This window comes from Myotis lucifugus, unplaced genomic scaffold (assembly GCF_000147115.1).
Source record: "Myotis lucifugus unplaced genomic scaffold, Myoluc2.0 scaffold_2, whole genome shotgun sequence".
Lineage (NCBI taxonomy): Eukaryota > Metazoa > Chordata > Mammalia > Chiroptera > Vespertilionidae > Myotis > Myotis lucifugus.
The window spans coordinates 20,648,524-20,675,390 of NW_005871050.1; the positions used below are offsets into that span (position 1 = coordinate 20,648,524).

Genomic DNA, 26,867 nt, shown 5'->3' on the forward strand with positions numbered 1-26,867 from the left:
TGAGACTACTCCAGTGAGGTTGGGACAAATAAAGGGGACCAGTATAGACTGATTAACAGGGGTAGATACAGAAGCAGAGCAACATTGAACAGAATGTCAAACTACAGTGGGAAGCCTGGGGAGGGTTTGGGGGGGGGATTAAGAGATCAACTGAAGGACTTATATGCATGCATATAAGATTAACCAATGGACACAAGACACGGGGCGGGGGGGCGGGGGGGGCGGGGGGTAGGGGCCAGGGGAATGTCAAGGGGGGGAAAAAAAGGAGACATATGTAATACTCTTTGTAATACTTTAAGAAATAAAAATTATTAAAATATTAAAAAAAACACAAAAAAACAAAAAAAAAAAACAAGTCAGGAGAATACAACTTACTTGATTCTATGTATATAAGGTTCAAATACAGACAAAACTATGTATTGTGTTACCTAAGTATGCAAACAAATATGGCCAAAATCAACAGAAATAAACAAAAAATAATTTAAAAAAATAAAATGTTTCTTACATACTGTTATATTGACTGGGCCACAAAAATATTCTTATTTGTTGTGGTGGGCCACAAGTTTGACATAATTGATATAAACAATTTAGATTAATCTCCAGAAAATTATGCTGAGTGAAAAAAGCCAATCTCAAAAAGTTACATATTCAAAAATATACAAGTGGTGAACAGACCAGTGGTTTCCAGGAGGAAGAGGAAGCAGGTGTTTGCTGTTATAAAAGGGTAACAAAAGGAATTCTATTGGTGATGGAACTCTTCTGCATTTTGACTGTATCGATGTCAATATCTTGATTTTGTTCTATAATTTTGCAAAAGGTTACCATTGGGAGAAACTGGGTAAAAGGTACATATGATCTGTGTCATTTCTGACAAGTAATGTGTCTATGATTATAGCAAAGTAAAAAGTTTAACTAAAAATGTAATTTGGAATTACAGAATATACAATTAAATTCATAGGTAAAAGGAAAGAAAATCTACTTGCATTAACTCCATATTCTATTTTAAACATGATTCTAATTAATCTTTCCAAAACATTATTTTTTAAACTTTATTTTTATTCCATTATTGACATAACTACTGACATGACTCTACTAGAGTATTTGATCTGGCTAAAACATATTTCTTTCTGTTCAATCTATATATATAAAAGGCTAATATGCTAACTGTCCCTCTGATCAGTCGCTATGACACACACTGACTACCAGGGGGCAGATGCTTAACACAGGAGCTGCCATGATATTTACAAAGAAACGGCACTGTGGACCTGGTGCCGACAAAGCAACACTTGGCTTCCCCCAAGTGGGCCACAGGCCCTTCCACCACCCAGGAGTGACACCCCACCAAATCGCAGCCAACACTGCCAAGACCCCATGGTGCAAAATGCAGCCCACAGCCCAGCCCAGCCCAGGTGGGCACCAGGTAATGATGTCACATAGAACACCTGGCTTCCTCTCCCTAGCAAGTAGCCTCCTTGCAATTTCTTCAGCCCAGGAACCCTACTTGCTTTATAGCCAGGTGCAAACATTTTACACTTTAACCAAATGTCTGTGGAGCATTTTCTCGTACCTCATCTCATTAGATCCTCACAGAAGTCCTGGAGTAGGTAGATAGGAGACTAGGTAGAATCCTATTTTCTTTTCATGAGCTGAAAAACGGAGATTTAGAAAGCTCAGAAACCTGACCCGGCTGAAAAGAAGTAAGAAATGATGGAACTTGAAAATGACTTCAGGTTTTCTTACTGCGCAAAACATAGTCAAACACTGCTGCAGTTAAATATTTTACCATTTGTTCTCCCTGCGTGATCTACAATAATAATCTGCTGCATGTTGATATTTACTGCTATGTTGCTGACTATTACCTGAAAGAGAAGTTGGGGTGCTTCACTTGGCTGGAAAAAGTTTAGCTAAATCAGAAAGCAGGTCTAATTAAACAAGTTTATTCTACATAGACCATATATAAAAGGCTAAGTTGAGTTGCGCATGCGCGATACATATAAAGCTCTCACTGGCGCCAATCACATGCGTGTTTCAATCTGTCATTGTTGATCATGAATTTGGTTGACACTTCTATTATAGAAGTGTCAACCAATTTTCCTTTCAATGTGAATGAATCCATGCACCAGGCCACTAGTATCAAAATAAAAAGCTGATATAAAGGAGAACTTCAGGTCTAAAATCCATCAATGCATGACAATTTAGATATCTGGTTTTAGAAATATATTTTCCTTGTTTAAGTGATACTTCTCCCTAGTTACTCCCATGGCTCACTCCTTTATCTCCTTCATGTCTTGCCTCATATACTTCCCTCTCAGTGAAATCTTCTGTGACCACATGATTTGAAATGGCAATGCCCTTCTTCCCATTCCCTATTCATTCAATCCTGTTTTAATACTCTCCTTAACACATTACCATAGAACATATATCATTGTTTACTTTTTATCTTCCCTTAATAAGATGTAAATTTCATGAGGGTGATCATTTTTGTTTGTTTCAGTCACAGGTATAATCCCCAGTGCCTGGAATAGTACCCGACCTATAGTAGACACTCAGTACGTATTTGAGTACGTGAATGAAATGGAAATTTTTTTCTTGGTGATAATACAAATACTGACTCTATCAGAGTGATATAAAATCCAGTTTAGAAGAATTCAGAAGTGATAAATCCTATAATGTATACCCAATATACTGTATTGGAATTCGAGTTTTCTATATCTTTTGGATGCATTACAATATAGGAAACTTTAAGATGAATAATTAGGGCTGCAGTTTTGTCAGCATAAGGAGTACTTTGGATTAAAGATATGACCTAGAAAAAGAATCTGCCACTGCAAAGCTATTGCTAATGAATTTCCATTAGCTATGGAAGAACTGGAAGCTGCTTAAGTTACAGATGAAATGAATTTCAGGGAGTTCATGTCAACTTTCATAGTGTGGCATCTGCCATTTTTGTTAACAACTGAAAGAAAACACCAGACAGTATCAGTTGATTCAGGAAAGAAGAGGCATTCATTCCTATTAAACAAAATTGAAACCTGAACGTGGTTTTTAAGTTTATGCCGAGAAGAGTGATGGATCAGGTATCAGGAGACCCTGTCCTCTATCACTGTCTTAGGCACTGTGTGCTGAGGCCAATCAAAATCAGAACTCAGTTGCCTGATCTGTAAAACATTAGTGGCTAGAATAGACTCTGAGCTCTTCAAATGTTGACATTGTTTCATTTATCTTAGTGATATCAGTGCCTGGCACACTGTTGATAACCAATATAGGCCTATTAAATGAATTAAGTAATTATATAGGAAGTTCTAATTGGGTCTCCCAGAAATTGTATCTTTTCTTGACTGAACTACAGCCCTCCTCTCTCAGAGAAGCTTATCTATCCTTTCCTAATGGGCCTGCAAGGTACAGACTGCCCATAAGAGCAAGAAGGCTGCGGCCAGGAATTTCTCTGTACATGAATTCAGAAGATAGTGGCAGAGTTGGGTTCTAGGTGTCTTTAGCTATTTTGATCTATGCTATGTAGGTGAACCTGGGGTCGGGGTACTGGAAAGAAAAGCCGTGATCTAAAACTGACAAACTGACATATATATATTTTTTATCACTTAATGATATGTTTTTATTGATTTTAGAGAGAGAAGAAGGGAGAGGGAGAGGGGGAGAGAGAGAGAAACCGGTCAGTTGCCTCCTGACTGGGGATCAAACTGCAACCTGGGTATGTGTCCGGACCAGAAATTGAACCTTAGACACTTTAGTGCACAGGATGACACTCCAACCAAGTGAGCCACATGGGCCAGAGCTGAAGGTTCTTTTCGCCATCCTATGATAATCCCTAAAAAGTCAAAAGGTAAAGTCTCTTTCAAATTTAATGCCACATCACTTTTTAAATGTAAAACACCAAGCTCTTCTGAAAATGTAAAGTGTTGAATGTATTCAGTATCATTTCTGAATGGATACATAAGAAACTAGTACTATGGTCACCTCCTGGGAAAGGAAGTGGAGGATTGGGGTCAGGAGGCTTATTTTTATTATTTATTTTTATTTTTAAATATATTTTATTGATTTTTTTACAGAGAGGAGGGGAGAGGGATAGAGAATTAGAAACATTGATGAGAGAGAAACATCTGTCAGCTGTCTCCTGCACACTCCCTACTGGGGATGTGCCTGCAACCAAGGTACATGCCCTTGACCGGAATCGAACCTGGGACCCTTCAGTTCGCAGGCTGAAGCCCTACCTACTGAGCTAAACCGGTTAGGGTTTATCTTTATTTTTAAATATTTTTATTGATTTCAGAGAGAAAAGGAGAGGGAGATAGAAACATCAATGAGAGAGAATCATTGATCAGCTGACTGGAAATCAAACCGTGACCTCTTGGTCCATAGGTCAATGTTCAACCACTGAGTCACACCAGCCAGGCTTATTTTCTTTATGTCTTTATACCATTTTAATTTTGTTTTGTGTATATATTTTATGTTTCTAAAGTAAAATTTAAAAATAAATATATTGGATGTTTTCAATAATGCTTTAGATCAGTGGTTCTCAACCTTCCTAATGCCACGACCCTTTAATACAGTTCCTCATGTTGTGGTGACCCCCAACCATAAAATTATTTTCGTTGGTACTTCATAACTTTAATTTTGCTACTGTTATGAATCGTAATGTAAATATCTGATATGCAGGATGTATTTTCATTGTTACAAATTGAACATAATTAAAGCATAGTGATTAATCACAAAAACAATATGTAATTATATATGTGTTTTCCGATGGTCTTAGGCGACCCCTGTGAAAGGGTCGTTCGACCCCCAAAGGGGTCGCGACCCACAGGTTGAGAACCGCTGCTTTAGATGGACTAAAACCGTTGCTTTTAAAAGCATTTATCATTTACTTCTGCACTTAATCCTGCTTACCTTTGCTTCTTAGAGTAGGTGTTCAAGAAATGTGTTTAAACAAGAAGTTTGCAAACATCTACTATACAATAAGTTTTACAAAAGGTGATTATAAAACTTTTATAGGCTTTCCACTATTCATGTAAGACAGTGATGGCGAACCTATGACACGCGTGTCAGAGGTGACATGCGAACTCATTTTTTTGGTTGATTTTTCTTTGTTAAATGGCATTTAAATATATAAAATAAATATCAAAAATGTCTTTGTTTTACTATGGTTGCAAATATCAAAAAATTTCTATATGTGACACGGCACCAGAGTTAAGTTAGGGTGTTTCAAAATGCTGACACGCCGAGCTCAAAAGGTTTGCTATCACTGATGTAAAAAGACTACTAGGGACAAAGGTACTAGGAACAAGTTGAAGATAATAAGGTAGTAAGCATGAGGGAACCATAAAAAACAGCTATATTAAGTGTAGAAATCAATATTGCTCAGAATCAAGCAAAACAAGGATTTACATCAATAGCAGAGTAGTGATAAATAAACCGTTATCTTGTCAGTACCACCTCTAACTCATTAGCTGACCTGTGGTTAGACATTTAATGTTAACATCTCCCATTATTCATAACTAGAGGCTCAGTGCACAAAAATTTGTTCACTCGGGGGTGGGGGCCCCCCAGCCGAGCCTGTGCCCTCTCACAGTCTGGGACCCCTCGGGGGATGTCCACCTGCTGACTTAGGCCCGCTCCCTGGGGGATCGGGCCTAAGCTGGCAGTCAGACATCCCTCTGGCAGCCCAGGATCCCTCGGGGGATGTCCACTTGCCAGCGGGGAGCAGGCCTAAGCTGCAGTTGGACATCCTTAGCGCTGCTGAGGAGGCGGAAGAGTCTCCCGCCATCACTGCTCTGCTGGCAGCCGTCAGCCTGGCTTGTGGCTGAGCAGAGCTCCCCCTGTGGGAGTGCACTGACCACCAGGGGGCAGCTCCTGCATTGAGCATCTGCCCCCTGGTGGTCAGTGTATGTCATAGTGACCAGTCATTCCCAGTCGTTCTGCTGTTAGGGTCAATTTGCATATTACCCTTTTATTATATGCCTGGTGCATGGGTGGGGGCTGGCTGGTTTGCCCTGAAGGGTGTGCCAGATCAAGGTAGGGGTCCCACTGGGGTGCCTGGCCAGCCTGGGTAGGGGCTGAGGGCCGTTTTCAGGCTGGCAACACCCCCTTCAGGGTGGGGGGGGGTCCTGCTGAGGTGCCTGGCCACTCTGGGTGAGGGCCTGATGGCTATTTGCACGCTGGCAATGGCCCCCAGCCACCCAAGCTCCCAGTGGAGGCTGGCTGGAAGCAGGTATCTGGGATTTATTTATCTTCTATAATTGAAACTGTGTTGCCTTTAGCGGAGGCCACAGCCCGCCAGGGCAGGCGGGAAGCTTGGCTTCCTCCATCACCGGGGCAACCAAGCCTCCTGCTTGCTCCAGCTCCATGGCTGCTGGCCGCCATCTTGGTTGAGTTAATTTGCATATAGTCACTCTGATTGGCTGGTGGGCGTGGCTTGGCATAGCAAAGGTAAGGTCAATTGCATGTTTCTCTTTTATTAGATTAGATAGCCAAAAAGTGGAAACAACTCAAATGTCTATAAATGGTTACATGGATAAACAAACACGTTATATCCATACAATGAAATATTATTCAGCTACAAAAAGGAATAAAGTATTGATACATGCCATAATGTGAATGCACCTTGAAAACATTATGTACTAAATGAAAGAAGCCAGACACAAAAGACCACATACTATATGGTACATTCATATGAAAGGCCAGAATCATGAAACCTATAGAAACAGAAAGTAGATTAGTAGTTATTTAGAACTGAGGAGGTAGAGAGCTCAAGAGAGTGATAGCTCAAGAGTATGGGGTTTCTTTTTGAAGTGATGGAAATGTTTGAAAATTGACTGTGGGATGGTTGACCATATTTGTGAATATACTAAAATCCACTGAACTGTACACTTTACATGAGTGGTATGGAATATAGATTATGTCTTTTTAAAAATATATATTTTATTGATTGTTTACAAAGAGGAAGGGAGAGGGATAGAGAGTCAAAAACATCGATGAGAGAGAAACATCGATCAGCTGCCTCCTGCACACTCCCTACTGGGGATGTGCCTGCAACCAAGGTACATGCCCTTGACCTGAATTGAACCTGGGACCCTTCAGTCCGCAGGCCTATGCTCTATCCACTGAGCCAAACCAGTTAGGGCTGTAGATTACAACTTAATAAAATTGCTAGAAAAAGGGCTCCTGGTCAAAATGGCAAAGTAGGTAAACACTGTGCTTGTGTTCACCTCCTCCCACGACTACAGCAAAATTACAACTAAATTATAGAACAACCACCCTGGAGAACCACCTGAAGAATAGAACTCCTATAACTAAGGATATAAAGAAAAAGCCATGTCAAGACTGGTAGGAGGAGCGGGGAGGTGAACTAGGCTGGTCTCACACCCATGTGTGGCAGTTAAAAATTGGGAGGGATATCTCAGCTGCAGAGGTTCCCTACTGAAGAGTGAGGGGTCCCATCCCCACACTGGGCTCCCTAGCCCAGACCACCAGTGGGGAAAAGGGAATCCCCACAATAGCTGGCTGTGAGAATACGCAGGGACTCAATCTGGGTGAGCTGGAGAGCTGCTGCAGACCCAGGCATCTTCTTAAAGGGTCCATGCACACTCACTTGCTCACAAACACTCACCCTGAGCTCCAGTGAAGGGACAGTAGTTTGAAAGGCTTCAGGGACAGAGAGGGAAGAACTGAATTGTCCGGCTTCAAGGCAAAGGCTGGAGGGGCAGCTCTCTCCTGTGCTCAGGATGCCATTTGTCCCTTTGTTGAGTTCCCCACCCCACTCAAGCTGCTACCACACCCTTCAGGCCCAGGCAGGCACTAAATCTGAGTCTCCATTAACCCAGTTAACACAATTCTCACCCATCCTAGTGATCTCTGAGACCGAGACCCACCCAGTTACACACATGAGATTAAAACCTCTTTTGATGACTAACCCACAAAAGGGGGCCAGCCTGGGCCCATGCTGTGGACATTCCTAAAATCTCTCAAAGGTCCACAAACCCCAAACAAGCAGCAGCTGGCTGCAGCATACCCTGTACCTCTTGCTAAGAGACCCCAAGACTGGCATGAGTGGCAGCTGGCCTTGGTTCACAGCATAACCACTCTCAAGTATCTCCAAGCCCTGCACAAGCAGCTACAAACCAAAGTCACTTTCAAGCTCCTACCAGGTGGCCCCAGGCTGGACACAGGCAGGGACTGACCTTGGCCTGCACAGGAGCCCCTCCCAAGAGGCCACAGAACCAACACACCAGGTGACTGCAGCATTTGATTAGCACCATAAATGACATACGCAAAGGGTCAACTGAGCAAGCACCTGAGCCCCACTAAAGCAAATCCCCCTCTTTGGGGGTCAACCCCCACAAAACAGCTTTTCTGCCAAATTTATAGCCAGTCCTCACAGTCAGTCAGCCTTAGGGTCAATACCACCCACTGACATGCCAACAGCAATCAAAGCTCAACTACAACAGGAGAGCACACACAACCCACACAAGGGATACCCCTGGAGCACCCAGCTCAGTTGGCCAGGGAAACTGCACTTCTGGGCCCCACAGGACACCTACTACATAAGGCTACTCTGCCAAGACTGGGAGACATAGCAGCTCTACCTAATACATACAAACAAACATAGGGAGGCAACCAAAATGAGAAAACAAAGAAATATATCCTAAATTAAAGAATGGGACAAAACTCTAGAAAAAGAATGAAACAAAATGGAGGCAAGCAATCTACCAGATGCAGAGTTCAAAACACTGGTTAATGAGGATGCTCAATGAACTTAGGGGAAGAATAGATGATCTCAGTGAGAACTTCAACAAAGAAATAGGAAATATTAAAAAGGAAGCAATTGTCCTAGCCAGTTTGGCTCAGTGGCTAGAGCATCGGCTCACAGACTGAAGGGTCATGGGTTTGATTTTGGTCAAGGGCATGTGCCTCGGTTGCAGGCTTGATCCCTGGTCTCCAGTTGGGATGCGTGTGGGAGGCAACCAATTGATGTGTCTCTCTCACGTCAATGTTTCTCTCTGTGTGTCTCTCTCCCTCCCTTCCACTCTCTCTAAAAAGTCAATGGAAAAAATATCGTTGGGTGAGGATAAACAAACAAACAAAAAGAAGCAATCTACCAAATGCAGAGTTCAAAACACTGGTTATAAAGATGTTCAATGAATTTAGGGGAAGAAGAGATTATCTCAGTGAGAACTTCAGTAAAGAAATAGGTAACATTAAAAGGAGATAAAATCCATAAAAGAGAACCAGTTAGAAACAATACAATAACTGAAATGAGGAATACACTAGATGGAATCAGCAGCAGATTAGAAGAAGCAGAGACCCAAATCAGTGATTTGGACAACAAGATATCAAAAACACCCAATTGGAACAGCAAAAAGAAACAAAAAATAATTTTAAAAAATGAGGATAGTTTAAGGGACCTCTGGGACAACATCAAACATAATACCATTTGCATTATGGGGTGTCCAAAGAAGACGCAAGGAATTGAAAACCTATTTGAAGAAATAATGACTGAAAAACTTCCCTAACCTGGGGAAGAAAAAAGACATATAAGTCCAGGAAGTGCAGTCCCAAAAAAGATGAACTTAAAGAAGCCCACACCAAAACGCACAATTAACATGCCAAAAATTAAAGACAAAGGGACATTCTTAAAAGTAGCAAGAGAAAAGCAGTTAGTTATCTACAAGGGAGCTCCCATTAGACTGTCAGGGGATTTCTCAACAGAAACTTTCCATGCCAGAAGGAATTGGCATGAAATATTCAAAGTGATAAAAAACAAGGACTTACAACCAAGACAACTCTACCCAGAAGCAAGGCTATGGTTTAGAATCAAAGGAAAGATAAAGAGCTTCCCTGATAAGAAAAAGCTGAAGTAGTTCATTACTTCTAAACCAGTATTACAAGAAATGCTAAAGGGACTCCTTTAAGAAAAAAAAAAAGAATAAAAAATATCACAGAAAAAATATTCTCGCTGACAAAGGCAAATACATAATAAAAGCAGTGGATCAACCAACACTAAAGCTAGTACAAAGGTTAAAAGGCAAAAGTAGGAAGATCATGTGTAATTACAATAGGAAATTACGGGATACACACAGACACACATGCACACACAAAAGAAGTAAAAAGTAATGACAAAAATATAAGGAGGGTGTGAGTAAAAACAGTGGTGATTATAGAATGTGTTAGAACTTAAGCAACCATCAACTTAAAATAGATTGTTATACACATAGCTTGGTATATATGAAGCACATGGTAACCACAAACTAAAAATATACAAGAGCTATATGAGAAATAAAGAAAAAGGAATTGAAGTACAAAATTATAGAAAGTCAACAACATGCAAGAGAATAAGAAAGGAACAGAGAAGAACTACACAAACAACCAGAAAACAATAAAATGGCAATAACTACATACCTATCAATAATTACTTTAAATGTATATAGATTAAATAGATTAAGAGGAATGAATAAAGTGTTATATATATGCAATGAAATATTACTTGGCCATAAAAAAAGAATGTAATCTTACCATTTGTGACAGCATGGATGGACCTAGCAGATACTATGCTAAGTGGAATTACTCAGAGAAAGACCAATACCATATGATTTCACTTAATATCTGTAATCTAAAAAACAAAATAAATCAACAAGCAAGACAGAAGCAACCTCATAGATGCAGAGAACAATCTGATGGTTGCCAGATAGGAGGAGGCTTAGGTGGCTGGATGAAAAAGGTGAAGGGATTATAAGAAGTACAAATTAGTTATGGGGATGTAAAATACAGTTTAAGGATTTTAGTCAATAATATTGTACCAATTATACATGGTGTCAGGTGTAAGTTATCATTTTGTAAGTTATATAAACGGAATCATTTTGTAAGTTATATAAATGTCTAACTACTATGTTGTACAGCTGAAACTAATACAATATTGAATGTCAACTGTAACTGAGAATAAAAGTTAAAAAAATAAAAAGTTAAAAAATTTCAAGTGAAAAAAGACTAGTATGTCCCAATTTCCTCTTTAACTCTAAAGTCAAGCAGTTCTCACAATTAAATTGCAATCCATACCATTTACGCATGACCATCCTTTTAAAGTAACTAAAAGAGAAAGAAAACCAAGGAAGCCACTTGCTTTGCTTAGTCTCCTTATAGATTTGCATCATTATGTATTGTGTTCAAGGGACTCATAGGTTACTGATTTGCTGATTAGTATTTCACAATTTAATCTTTATACAGTGGAATATTATTCATCCATAGAAGAGAATTAAACTTATTATTCAGCAAAAAACTATTCATGACCATTTACTTTTCACTCTTTCAAATGTATGTAGGGAGACCTGGTGTGTGTCAGGTGCACTGTGAGCAAAATAGGAAAATGGGCCCTCCCTGCAGGGTTTATTTTCCTTTCCCCCCAGAAGTACGGTTGTCTCTATGGTACATGGCAGGAATACTATTGTCTTTGAAGAAAACCATATAGCACAGCAGACATAGTACATCCGAGCACAGTACCTTCATTCAATTCTCTCCCACCAAAATGAAACAATGATCAGATTTGGAATCCTGGGTTTTCCTGCTCATTTTAAATTCTGTAACATTCAAGAAGTTCAAGGCTGGAAATTAAGGTATAGCTAGACCTGTAGTTACTTAGTATTATCCGTGAGTCAGATGAAACAACAGAATACTGTACTACAGAAAATATGAGAGCTACATGTACAAGTCAATGGTGAATCAATGTTTTTAAGAGCTTCTGCATACATGGATATTTCCACAGCTGCAGAACCAACTACTGCAGAAGTACATGCTGAGCACACATTTACAATTTAGTAAAGCTGGAAAGAATTTTATTTTTGTAAAAACGAAGTGGGGTGTGGCTCATTTTCTTGCCAAAGGGCTATTTTATTCCAAGACACTGGTGTCTGCTGACCTTCATTTATAGGCTGAGCAATGTTCTATTTAAGTAAAATTAACTCATTGTGGGCACTTTTTTAGACTGCGATAATTATTGCAAAGAAATAACAATGTTTAAATTTGATTTGTTCTTAGTTTAGATTTGATTATATTGGGTTATAAATGAATGTCTTTGTTGGCACAAGGTTTAAATTTAAAAATTATTTTATGTTCAGAAAAGAGGCGGTGAGAGCGCGCGAGGGAGTGTGCGTGTGTGTGAGCATGGGTGTGAGACGGTGCGCAGGAAAAAAGTAGAGGCCATATTTAAGTTCATTTTCTGCATATGAGGATATTTTTAGGTTTCATGAAATCAAACATTACTTCTGTGTTTTTCTCTTTTACTAGACTGCATAAGTATCATCGATCTTTGTAGCTCTAGCACCTAACCGACTTCATTAAACTTTTATTTAGTTGAATGGATGAAATCATTCCACAGACTAAGGTACTGTCTGTGTTACTATCCTTGGCTAACTATTACTCCATTTTCAGTTTGCACTATCTCAATATATACTTGAGAACTGTGGTAACATTTTAAAGTTTTCCTGAGTTTTACATCTATTTATAAATGGCTTACAAGCCTTCTTTTACATAATACATATTTCAAGATATTTGACTTGACATATCAGTCTTCTGCTTGGTTTTACAGAAATTTTCTGTGGTTAAGAAAGTTTTCCCCCTTCTGCTAGCCCTTATGAATATATTCTGGTTTGTTTTTTAATTCCCCCATATATTTTTCATTGATTCTAGAGAAAGAGGAAGATAGAGGGAGAGAGAAACATGGGTGTGAGAGAGAAATGTCAGTCGGTTGCCTCATGCACACACCCCAACCGGGGATCGAACCCACAACCCAGGTATGTGCCCTGACTGGGAATCGAATCCACGACCATTGGGTGCACAGGACGACACTCTAACCACTGAGAAAACAGCGGCCAGGGCTTTAGTTGTCCCTCTCCCCCAGGGATCCAACTAATACTAGAATATTTGGATTTAGGGTAAGACACCAAATGCATGGGTTAGTTTATATATTTAAACATGTAAACCTATCAATATTATTTTTTGCTATCTACACTTAATGATAACTTGCCCATATTTGTTTTTAAATTACCATGATACAAAAAAATAAAATCTTAATTATTCATAAACACTTGCAAAATGATTTCACTGTAAAAAAAAAAAGAAAAAAGAAAAAAATGATTTCACTGTAGCTGTAAACTGGAGACCCACAAACTGCTCAAAATATCTTTTTTTATTTATTGTCTAAAGTTTTACATATGTCTCCCTTTTCCCCAATTGACCACCCCCCCTCAAAATATTTCTTGAATGTGCCAATGTCCTTTATCATTTCCTGTTTTTTTTTCTTTTGAAAACTTCCACTGGAAGAAATAATGGGCATCATAAATTTATGATTAATATGTTTTAGACTCATACATTTCTAAAGGCTACATGTCATCTTGGAAAGCTATTAATTTAATTTATAACCTTCTGCCATCTCCAGCATTTTTATGTTTTCACCAATTTATTTTATCTTTTCTCCCATTTTTTTAAAGGTAAACTTTTTAACATTCACATTTTTACAATTTCTACTATTGTAGAAACACTGAAGAACTTAAAGTATTTTTTCCTCCCCCCAAAAGTATTACTTTTCATCCTGATCTAAGCTATATTTGTTAATGGCAATGAACTTATAATGATATCTGCAATGTATTAAAAGAGTCATATCCAATTTTCCTTTGAGAGCCAGTTCTTTAGACTTGGATGGCATGTCCTCACAAAAGAATGAATTAAATGGTGAACAGCTTTCTGAGGTAAGCCAACCTGGAACTTTGTTAAAAATCCTTCACATTCACAATGAAAAGCAATTGAAAGCAGTATTTTCACAATGCCATTATAAAACAGAAAAAAATAAACGATCTTATCAACTTATGTGGTGACACTTAAGGAAAAGGGGTTTGAATTAAGAGAACAATGAAGAGGTAGATAGATGTACACACCTAACAAAGATCATATCTAAGGCAACAACAACTGACTTGTAAATGGGGACATTTATTAAGTACCTACTAATATGCTAGCTTCCTTATAAATGTTCTCATTTGATTCTAAGGCCAACAATGTGACAAGAGGTATTATCCTCATTTTATAAATGGAGAAATTGAGGTTTGGAGGACTTAAAAGAACTTCCGCAATGTCAAAGAGATATAAAATAACAAAGCCATTTTATGTTAAAATCCATTCTGGCTATGAAATATAGTATGTATATGACTCCCCTGAGAAGACAAAAGGAGGTGGTTAGAGAGAGTTGTCAGGTCAAACAAACCTTCCAACATGGTCCTTAGTGAGACTGCTGAACTGCGGGGAGGAGAAAAACGTCAGGGCAGGTCTGTGAAGCAGCATGTTTAGAGAGGCATACGCAGTGTACAAGGAGCCATTGGAATAAACAAAATATTTAATACAAGTGTTTGTAATTTGGGGAGTCACCATATACTGAAACTAGGTACAAAGTAAGTGGCAGCATCAGAATTTTTACCACAATTGAATTTTTGATTAGTAATATTATTTAAGCAACCTGAATGAAATAAAATGTTTGAGTTTATTGAGTGATGGCAAGAGACCAATAGCCAGAGATTAAAGAAGCCTATCAACAAAGTCATTTAACCAACTCCAGGATGAAAAGTTTCTGTAGAATACTGAAGGTGTATGATCACAAATAAGCTCTGTATGCTTTTTAAAAAACGTATATTTTTATTGATTTCAGAGAGGGAGAGGGAGAGAGAGATAGAAACATCAATGATGAGAATCATTGATTGGCTGCCTCCAGCACGTCCCCCACTGGGGATGGAGCCCACAACCCAGGCATATGCCCTGAGGAATCAAACTCGTGACCTTCTGGTTCATAGGTCGACGCTCAACCACTGAGCCATGCTGGCTGGGCTAAGCTTCATATACTTGAACCAAGTTTTATAGCAACCTGAAATCTACAGGCGACTGAAAAACAAACCTGTCTCCCTTCCTCCACTAAGAGTTCCGTTTCAAAAAATAGAGCTTCCTATGATTGTATACCGCACAGGATTCTACTTCATCCTGCTTTGCACCTGTTAACTAGATCAGAGGAAACCAAAATATTTCCAAGACATATACTTTACCTAAACCAGGTCCAGTTTGGTCAGTATGACAAGCTATATAAAGAATGGCTTTTTTTTCTTTTAGTGCCACTGTTTGCAATCAAGGCTTTTTTTGCTTAAGCCAATGTTTAACTTCCAGAGATTGTCAAAGGAATTCATGTTTAAAAACAAAACTTCTTGCAATTTCTCTTCTATGTATTTATCTCTAAGAAATAATCAGTCGAAAAATGGTTCTTGCCCACGGAAGTTCCCTGAAGCCCTTTCTAGAAGCTATGAAAATAACATAAACTTCCAACAACCTGGAATCAGTAAAATAGATTATGAAATGTCCATTATATAGACTACCACCCAGTGATTTTAAACTTTAAAAAAAATTTGATTACATGAAAACATGTTCAGAATGCAGTAAGTGAGAGAACGGGATAAAACTGTATGTGCCATATGATACCAATTGTAAAAATACCTAACTTTCTCTTAACACAGGAAATAGATAAAACATATAAAGAAGTGGCAGGTGGTACAATTTTGAGCAATTTAAATTTTCTTCTTTATAAACCCTGTTACGTTTTTAAGATTTTTATAATGGCCTTGTATTTCTTTAATCCAAAGTAAAGTGATTAAAAACATCTTAAGTATGCACCACTTAGGACACTTTTTCAGTGTCTTAGTTTACTTTAGTAACCTTTAGATGACTAAATCATACACACTGACTTTTATAGCAACAGAATATACCCCAGGAACCATTTCCTGTCATTTTCACCTCTGAGAAAACACTGTTCAGTCTATAATGGTAATTCGCCCTGACCTGAAATATAAGCCCCCAAAATACCAAAAAGGACCTTAAGACATGGCAAAGGAAAATGTGCAAGCAAATTAAGAAATACGGGAAAAAAGCTTACAAATTATACTCATCTCCGAAAGACAATGTATCATTCAGTGTGAATAAGAAAATGTCAATCTGGCCCAGCTGGTGTGGTTCAGTGGTTAAGCTTTGACCTAAGAACCAGGAGAGGTCACAGTTTGATGCCTAGATTCCTGGTTGGGACACATGCCTGGGTTGTGGGCTCAGTCCCCAGCAGGGGACTTGCAGGAGGTAGAGTCAATGATTCTCATCAATAATGTTTCTATTTTTTTCTTCCTCCCTCTCTGAAATCAATAAAATATATGCTTTAAATGTCTGAGTGCACACTATGTAATCAGAGCATATAATATAGAATGCAATCATATCAATATTCAAAGTTATGATACTACCTCCACCAATTTTATTTTATAAAGAGTAAAAACTTTAGCTTAGCCAGTGTGGATCAATGGTTGAGAGTTGGCCCATGAACCAGGAGGTCAGGGTTCGATTCCCGGTCAGGGCACATGCCCAGGTTGCTGATTCGAAGTACAGGGTGTACTGGAGGCAGCTTATCAATGATTCTATCTCATCATTGATGTTTCAATCTCTGTCCCTCTCCCTTCCTCTCTCTGAAAGGAATAAAAACATATTTAAAAAAAAACTTTAAAAGAAAGTAAAAGCTATATATATATATATATATAAAATCAGTTTAAGAGAATTAGTTATATTTTCAGTGAATGGTTTACAAGATAACAAACATTTTGCTGTCAATATTTTAAACCAGAGATGGTAGAAATTAGAGCTTAGACTTTTTTTAAAAAAAAAGATTTGTTAGCAAAAAAGGAAGCTATTTTTCAGAACTAGTCCTATGATACCAGGTTATTTTAAAAGTCCTTTAACCCAGGGCTTTCTGCTTATTTCATTTTTTAAAATTTTTATTTTTTCCACCAACTTAATTTAATTTTAATTAACTACTATCACTTTAAAAGTGATATATTAACAAATGTCATCAAACATAATTTTAATCAAAGGAAAAATGCATAACTCAAAAGAGCAATAGTTAAAGAACCATCATATAATTGGCAAAATTATAATAAACATTAAAAATGAATTCCAAATTAACAGATTTGAGGGTAATGAGTGAAAATGGCCCATCTATAAAAAGAATGACAATGACCCATTTAGCCCAAGACGTTTGTTTTTCAAATGAAGATTTATATTAACTTTTCACCTTTGAAGATTTATATTAACTTTTCACCTTTTTGTGTTAATGATGGCACAGACCCTTACATATACAGATTATCTTCATTATGCACTTTTGCATACTTGCATGTTGTCCTCCATGAGCAATTTTACACAAAACCTCCTATTACAGGCAATCACAAAACTAAGAATGAAGCATGATTAGCCAATAGATTCTGTAGTGATTAATAATGAACATCAAAACACTGTTCAGTAGTCCTTGAGAAAGGTCTACCACCTGTGGTAGCCTGCAAAAGCCACCATCACATTAATGGCTTTCACAGGCTACTTGGCACAGTAGAGAGGATAAAAATATAAGAAAGTATTATGTATAGGTTTTTATTCTCTTGTTATCAACCATTTCTCTTATTTTTCATTATAATATGTCTGGCTTTATTTCTCCTTTGCTCGTGAAATTGGATGGCTGGAGAACTTTTACAGACAAGTACAAATGTGGCAAGACTTAAGTGATGAGAACTCTACCATTTCTATAAACTCTTATTAAAGCTCTAGTGTTTCTATGATATACTACTACAGTACTTTGAATTTATATAGCACCTGTCTGCTGAAGAGCCAAGGCTTACATAGCTCACTTATCCTTTCAGCATGCCTGTGAAATACATAGATTGGAAACAGATGGCTAACAAATAAAGTAAAATCCAGATATGAACAGAGAACTTCCAAGATTTACTTAAGATGGGCTATCTGTCCAAACTGTAGAGGACTAAAAGGCCCTGGATTCCACACTCAATGCCTTTTTCAATTAACAACACTACCTCCTTACTGTCAAACAAATTTCTACACTGGTAGGAAAAATTAAGTTTTCTCATAATGTAAAATCAGTTGGTTTAATGTGCCAAAAAAATCCTTGTTAAGGAATGATATAAAAGGTACCTCTATATTTTAAAGAACTAACATTAATCCTGGAATAAGCCAGTGGTGATCATCAACTTGCCAACAAGTTATTTAACTTGGTTCAATAAAGTTGCATTGAAAGTTGAAAATTCAAGTGATAAATATAACTAAAATAAGCTAGACTATGACTATTTGAAAAAAGAAATTCCAGGAAACCAAAAATCTTGAGCTATGCCCTCATTTCATAAATGAGAAAATTCATGGTGTCTGGCACATGTGTGTACTCAATGTTAGTTATCAATATAATAATTTTAAGTGGCTTTCTCAAGGTCAAACTATGAGTCAGTGGCAGAGCCGTGTCTAGAATCCAGTTCTTCTAAAGCCAATTCCCACATACTTCCCCCCTCCAGTATTTTCATTTAACCAGCAATGCTTTTCATCCCTAAAGCAGTTTATACTCAGAAATATTTGTCCTTCAAGTGCTAAAAATAAGGCAAATTCAATATTAAACATATTGAATGTTTTGAAACTGCCTCACCTCCATCACTACCTACAAGATGGCTCAAGTATTATCCGATCTTTTCCCGAGGCTGACATTTCATGATTAGCCAAGCCATAACTTTAACCAAAGTTCTCTCATAACTAAAAACAGCTAGTCGTGACCACTGGTGTCTAAAAGAGCTTCCAACGTTGTAATGTATCCAAAAAGCTTTTGAAACTTCCAACACATTGAGCATACGTTACATGTTACATCACTCCTTAGAATAATTTATACAGACTCAGAACATGATCTAGCTGTTTTCTTCTAAACCGAGTTTTATTAGTTTCACAGATCAAATTTTCCACCCCCTGGATTACTTTTCACCAAGAGAGAAATTACCATATGAGCAAATACAAAATGATTCTAAAAACAGATACCCAAGTTGTCATGTATAGATAGATGTTCATTTGTAATTTTATACCAGCTACTTTTGGAGTCTGTACTAAATAGCAAAAACAAACAGTTTAACACACATTCCACCTAGATTATGCTATAGCTAACACAATAGCAAATTCATGAATTTATCACATGTGCTAAGAATATTATGTCAGTAAATTCCTTGGAAAGGCAAGTAGAAATAATACCTATGACAGAATATGGAATAATGAATGGCAAGTGGACTTTCTTCCTTTTCCCTGTCAGTTTCACCAAAAATAATCACTTTAGTGCTCAAGCACCATGGCCAAATTATCTTCCCTTTTGGTTCCTGGTTCAGCGCTCAACCGCTTGAGCCACACCAGCCAGGCTGTACTGTCCTTTTTGAGATTAAATATTTATTAGAAGCTCAATCTAGAGCCCTGGCCAGGTAGCTCAGTTGGTTAGAGCATCATCCCTATCTGCCAAAGTTGCGGGTTTGATAGGGAAACAACCAATGAATGCATAAAGAAGTGCAACAACAAATTGATGTCTCTGTCTAAAATCAATCAATAAAAAAATTTAAAAAAGAAATTCAATCCAAAATTATATTGTCACCTCACTTGCACTGGTGGGGGAGGGTTGTTATCTATTTGTGTAGTGAACTCCAGTAGCTGCAGGTTCAGCTTTCCAGCTAATGTGTGCCCCAAGGCTAGCCCTTGGGGTCAGAACTATGTGCTTAAAGTAGTTCTAGTTTTTAGGCTCAGAAACCCAAGCACAGCAGGAAAATGAAGTGCTGGAGTCAATCAGAGGTTGCTGCAGTGGACAAAGGGTTTTTGGCTAATGCATACAAAGCTAAAATTTCTTAATGTTCCCAGTTTCCTTTTTAGCTGCCCTAGTTGTTTTCAAGGCTGCATCCATTTTGGTGAATAAGTAAAGCTTTTAACCTCATGACCTCAGAGATTCCTCTGCCCATTTCTATACTCTGTAATATATAATCTGAACACCAAAACTGCCACGTATTTCCTACAGAAACCATAATTTGGGCCACAAGGGTGGGTATTGGGTCAAGATGGGAGTTGTTTCAGCGCCCTCTCATTATTCTACCAAACTTTTGACAGGCAAAGACACAACCAACTCAACTTGTCAAATTTTGTGTCCACTGTTTTTTTTCCTGATTTTTTTTGAAAGTGAAATCCTTTCTTTTTCATATATATTTTTATTGATTTCAGAGAGGAAAGGAGAGGGAGAGAGAGAAAAACATGAATGATGAAAAAGAATCATTGATCGGCTGCCTTCCACACACCCCACATTGGGGATCGAGCCCACAACTCGGCATGTGCCCTTGACCAGAATGGAACCCGGGACCCTTCAGTCGGCAGGCTGACGCTCTATCCACTGAGCAAAACCAGCCAGGGCTGTTCCTGATTTCTGATCCAATTAATTCCGAACCAGAAATAACTGGTTAATTTAATTTTCTTCTTTTATTAGTTTTTATTTTTCAATTACAGTTTACATTCAATATTATTCTATATTAGTTTCAGGTTATACAGCATAGTGGTTAGACAACCATATACTTTATAAAGTGTTTCCCCCAGTATTTCCAGTACCCACCTGACACCATACATAGTTATTACAATATTATTGATTATATTCCCTTTGCTGTACTTTACATCCTTGTGATTATTTTGTAATTACCAATCTGTATTTCTCAATCCCTTCCCCTTTTCTTCCCAGCCCCCCAAATTCCTCCCTTCTGGCAACCAACTGACGGTTAATTGTAGTCAAGAGATAATCCACCACCTTCAAACAGAACTCTACAATTAGAATATAGGCCAGACCCAGGAATATGGATAAAGCCTTATTTTTTAACATTATCTTATAAGATATAGCTTCAAATCTATCAGTTAGAGGTGAAATAGGGTATGAATAAAATAACAATTTTCCTAGAAAATAATTAGTAAGAAATTTTTTTAAATTTAGAAAAGCCATCACTAGATTGAAGGGCGGCGCTATATGTCCCAGCACAAACATATCTCAAACCCTTATTTTAAAAACCATTCCTGTTTTTATTTTGGATAAAATCTGACCACTAAATTCCCTCTCTTTGCCCCCCATTCAAATTCAAGTAGAATTCCCTTGAGTAGAGGCTAGTTCATACTCCCCTCCCCTTCTCTGAGGCTGTAATTTTTGGAATTCGGGCTTCAGCCATTACATTCCAATCTTAAAGTCAAAAGAAGTCATGTGACCATTACCCTAGGGGTATCAGACTTTGGGCACGTGATGGCCACTGGCATGTGTGGGACTCCCACCACTTCGTTGGAATTCGCTGTAAATTGCATCTCCAGGATCAAACTTAGGCTTCCAATCACATTGTGACATCCAGTTAAGTGGAGTAGTGCTTACCTCTCAGTAGTTTTTAACTTCACCTACCTACTGTGTGACCAGCCAGGCTCTCTTCCCCATCCCCCATCCGTCATAGCAGGCCAGGCACCCAGAGCATCCTGTCTATCTGATCCTAAAAGGCGAGGCTCTCTAACTCAGTTAGATCTAACTAAGTTCAACCTTGTGCAGCAGTAGGGATGTAATGCACAGCAGGTGAAGAGAAAGAAGCACCGTGTACAGCATTAACCCCACTCTACTTCCCGGGCTGGGATCATCTCCTGCCCTGGAGTGAGGCCAAAGGAGCCGCCCTCTAAGGAGAGCAGTAGCAGCGGCGGCGGCGGCGGCGGCGGCGGCAACTTGGGGACTGGGGAGAAGCCGGGGCGGGGGTGGTCGGCGTCCCCCAGCCTCTCATTAGAGCGCTTCAGGATAGCGGGTGAAGAAAAGTAAATACCGGCAAGTGCAGCTGATGGGGGGAGAGGGGTAGTACCTCCCTCCTCCCACAGCCTCTGGGGCTGTGCCTTCCAGAGCACCCCGAGAGGTCCCCGGCTGCCTCTGTCCCGACGCGCGCTCGGGCTACAGAGCCAGAGGAGCTGCTGAAGGGAGCCGACGGGCGGCGGGAATCGGGGGAGAGGAGAGCAGAAAGGTACTGCCCCGATGGCTTGGGAGATGTTGGGCTACTGAAAGAGAAAAAGTGCTTACTCATAGGGAGACGCGGTGCGATCACAGCGCTTTCGCTAAGGGCACGGCAAGCAGGCGGACGGCGGGCCACGGGAGCCTCGTCCCCTCCCTGGGACACGGTACCCCCAAGCGCCTAGGGGCGGCGCGAGCCCGCGAGGTCAGCCGAGGCGGGCGAGCGGGGGCCGGAGGCGTCGCGGGCTGTGGGCTCCGGGATTTCCTGAATCCGGAGCGGGGCGGGGGGGTGGTGCGGGTGGTGGCAGTAGCTGGAGAAGGACGACAGAGGGAAGTTAGGAGCTCGATTTCCACTTCGGGGCCATGGCCACGTTAGGGAAGAAGGGCAAGTGTTGGCGTCAGGGACTCCAGCTCAAGGTTGGCAACAAGTCAAGCAACTACTGGGAAAGAACCTTCTCTGTAGAGTGAAGAGCAGAAAACGTGCTTGCGGCGGGTGCTGGTCGAGGGGAACACTGTCACTCCCACCCATCCCTGACGGTAATGAGCGCCTTGGCACCAAAAGGCTAGAAAAGAGATTTTTGCAGCCCCCCCACCCCCCTCTGTTCCCCGCCCCCCGGGCAAGGCACGTTCCTTCTGAGGTTCCGGGAGATGCTCTACCCGGACCCACTCCTGCCAACGCCCCGGCACACCCGCTACCCTGGTGCCCTCCGGTGCCGACGAAGCACTTACCTAAAGTCGCCGAGTACCGGATCCGGCCAGACCGCCGCCGACCGACGCGCTCAGACAACTTCTGCCTCTCGGAATCTTTGCGGCTGCGGTTCTAAAGCCAGCACTCCCTCCCCTCCAGCCAGCCCCTCCGCCCCTGGGCCGTCGCCATTGGTTCGGGTGGTGCTTGCAGGCGGCCTGGGAACCAGGAAGCCGATTGGGCCACGAGCCTGTCACATCAGCTGGGTGGAGAGCTGGGAGAATAATCACCGCGCCGGGCGCCGGGCAGCGGCGATGGGGACAGGAACCGTGCGGCTGGGATCTGAGATTGGTCCCCCGCGCCTGCTTCTCCTTTCTCCCTGGCTATGAGATCAGAAAAGTCCACAGTGTTCAAAAAAATCTTGTGGAATAAATGAAAAGATGGGAATGTCGGGAACGAGAGTTTGAATGCCACCAAACCCCTATTTAAGTCTATGGAGGGTACAGTTTCTCCCCGAAATCTTGAAGAGAATCCCGGTATGGGAAGGGACATTTCTAGTAGTTTTATTGGCTCCAGTCAGCCCAGATGGAAAACATCAGCAATTCTCCCTTTCCTTGGGAGGTCTGGGGAGCAGATTATGGATAGGACGGGGCTCTCAAGTGTTTAGCTTCGTGCTCAGTAAACTTCACCAAAATCACCTGTCTGGTATGTATGTCCATGCAGAAAGAGGTGGCGGTGGGAAGGGATGGTGGAACTAAAGTGCTTCCACTTCTTTGACTAGAAATGGACATCAATTCTCATCTGTCTCCTTTCACCAGAGAAAACTTGGACACAGGCTCCTGTTGCCAGAATACCTTTTCTTCTTCTAGCCCACGAGATCGCCTCCAAGCCACAGCTGACCTCTTTCATTAATACAGGTAGTGGTGTCCCCTCCTTATCTACATTTCGATCCTTTGACTCACTGCAGGTCCAGAGGGCCCGAGTTTGAGGGATTCTCCAGTCAGGTCTAGAGATTGACTTCTGAGACAGCTGTAGAAGACAACATCTAAATAAAATCTTCCCTGTTCTGTAGGAACCATTTTGTTCAGGAAATGTGTGCTTAGAAATTTTCAAAAATGAATTTAAAATTGGTTCAATGACATCCCACTTTACATTTCAGGAAAAATGCCTGAAAAAGTGAATGCTCTTATAAAGGCCCCCCCCACTTCATTTGCTGTTATTAATTTCTTCAGAGACATTAACCTGTAGTCAGGGTTAGGACTTCTTAAACAGGAAAGAGTGGAGCAGTTCATATAAGGCCTAAAGGCTAGACAAGCAGAGAAGGGCTTGGCACTGGGAAAAAGTCTTGTTAAATATTAATTAATGATTAACCAACTGGAAAACCTCATGAAAGGCACAGGAAGGTGAAAAAGAAGTGAGAGGGCAATCATGCTTTCAGAAACATTACATTTCTGTTGTGACAGATTTTGTACTGGGTCAGGTTTGGGTCAGCACAAAAATACTAGTTTCAACAATACAGATTTCAACATGATGGTGTTAGGTTAACTACAATGCCATGCACATTTACAATAGACTCCAAAATGAGATTACAAGTTTTCAATAATTGCCCCATGGCATAGTTTCTGTAATTCTTTACACAAAATTTCTAGATACACTAAATATGGTATTTCAGTTTTCTATCCTTTATGGTGCCTGTAAGTCACCGATAAGGAGCTTCCACCTACTTCTTAAAAAAGGTTTTTACTGATTGATTTGAGAGAGAGAAACATCAATTTGTTGCTCCACTCATTTATTCATCGATTGGTTGATTGGAGTATGTGCCCTAACGGGGTTCTGGTATCAAACCCGCAACCTTGGGGTATTAGGACAAGGCTTTAACCAACTGAGCTACCTGGCCAGCACTGCTTTTAAATTTAAATTTACAGACTTAGCATGAAGGGACTCTGCAAGCTAAGTTTTCAAGATTGGATATATGTATCATATTCTATTTTAGTTTATTTTTCAAGTTGTAGAATTTAGAATAAGTCAAAACATTAAGAATCCTATACATATGGTATGTATGCTTTCTTGTTTATTGTTCAAAAAAGCTTACATAAAAACTTTAATAAAAGTCTTCATTCATCCCTAACAATTAGGATGCCATAATTCAGCAAGATTTTTAAATATATATATTTTAAAATATATTTCATTGATTTTTTTATAGAGAGGAAGGGATAGGGATAGAGTGTTGGGGTCCAACCTCAGCAGGTCCAGGAGTTCCCAAAGGTGTGGACGGAGTCGGCGAAGAAGGAATGACACGGAGACAGCGTTCAGTTGATCAGCAGCCTAGCCAGGTTCTCTAGCCAGGATCTCCAGCCAGGTTCTGTGTTTTATTGTCTTGTTGCATCTGTATTTATACAAGTTGATTTTAATCCTGTCAATTTCTATTCCAAAGGTTAGGGCGTTTCTTATCTCCATTCCAGGGAGTAAAGATTATGTAGCTTAAGGGTGATTGTTCATAGTTAAAGTGATTAACTACCCGCCTGGCACTTAGTTAAGGGGTTTTATTCCCTCCCTAACTTCAGGGAAAAATCCCTACCTGGGGAAACAACCTTTCTCAGAGAGGTGACCTTGGTTAAAACACATAGCTCCAAGAAGGGGAGGAAACATATTAAGAACAGTATGCCATATACGCCAGGTCCCTTGAAACATATGCTGTGCGGATGTTTCTTCCCTGCAGCGACTGTGTCAAGCAGCAAGGATGGACCGGCTTCCGGCAATAGAGAGTTAGAAACATCGATGAGAGAGAAACATTGATCAGCTGCCTCCTGCACAACCTCCACTGGGGATGAGCCTGCAACCAAGGTACATGCACTTGACCGCAATCGAACCCAGGACACTTCAGTCTGCGGGCCAACGCTCTATCCACTGAGGCAAACTGGCAAGGGCCAGCAAGAATTTTTTTGTCAAGAAATGTCATTTTAATGGAAGTGCACTGGTCCATAGTTTCAAAGCTGCAGGGTGCCCAAGTGGTGGCACTACGTCTCTCTTTTTGGCCCTGGCTCTAAAATGCAACCTTATTTAAATATTCATGATTACTTATAGAGTGTCATTTGAATATCATTTATTATTTATTATTTTTTAAATTACAGTTCATATTAAATATTATTTTGTATTAATTTCAGGTGTACAGCACAGTGGTTAGACAATCAAAGTGCTCCTTCTGATGTTTCTAGTATCCATCTGGCACCATACATACCTTTTACAATATTATTGACTATATTCCCTATGCTGTACTTTACATTCCCATGACTAGTTTGTAACTACAAATCTGTACTTCTCAATTCCTTCAACTTTTTTACCCAGTCTCCTACCTCTCTACCCCTCCAGCAACCATCAGTTTGTTCTCTATGAGGCTGTTTCTGTTTTGTTTGTTCGTTTATATTGTTCATTAGATTCCACATACCAGTATAAGTGAAATTATATGGTATTTATCTTTCTGTGACTGACTTATTCAGCATAATACTCTCTAGGTATATCCATTCTGTTGTAATGGTAAGATTTCATTCTTTTTGTGACCAAGTAATATTTCATTGTATACATGTACCACACTTTTTTAAAAATATATTTTTTTATTGATTTCAGAGAGGAAGGGAGAGGGAGAGAGAGAAAGAAACATCAGTGATGAGAGAGAATTATTGATTAGCTGCCTCCTGCACACCCCCTACTGGGGATGAAGCCCACAACCCCAGCCTGTGTCCTTGACCAGAATTGAATCTGGGACCCTTCAGTCCGAAGGCTGATGCTCTATCCATGGAGCAAAACCAGCTAAGCTGTACCACACTTTTTAATTTACTTGTCTATTGATGGGCACTTGAGTTATTTCCATAACTTGGCTATCATAAATAACCCTGCAATGAACATAGGAGTGCATATATATGTTTTTGAATCAGTGTTCTAGGTTTCTTCAGATATACACACAGAAATGGAATAGCTGGGTCATAAGACATTTCCATTTTTAATTTTTTTTTTGAGGAAATTCCGTACAGTTTTTCATAGTGACTGCACCAATCTGCATTCCCACCAACAGTGCACGAGGGTTCCCTTTTCTCCACATTTTCACCAACACTTGTTGCTTGTTGTTTTGTTGATGATTAGTGTCCTGGTGCACGAATTCGTGCACATTGAAAGGAAATTAATTAGAAGAAACATTTTAATATCGCTATCACCCTTTCTCTATAATAGAAGTGTCAACCAAATTCATGATTGACAATGACAGATTGAAACACA

At 39.9% G+C, this 26,867-nt stretch overlaps 1 protein-coding gene across 3 annotated transcripts in view; it reads right to left on the bottom strand.

The window, feature by feature from the left end:
* PLS3 (plastin 3) overlaps positions 1-22,775 on the bottom strand; it is an 88,550-nt gene extending 65,775 nt beyond the window's left edge. For 2 of the 3 annotated variants that reach the window (XM_023758553.1, XM_023758551.1), the window contains exon 1: positions 22,643-22,773. The gene's annotated coding sequence lies outside the window, so the exon portion shown is untranslated. Of the gene's footprint in view, positions 1-22,642 lie in introns of all 3 variants that reach the window. The other variant, XM_014459190.2, reaches the window with a different exon arrangement.
* Between the last annotated feature and the right edge of the window lie 4,092 nt (positions 22,776-26,867).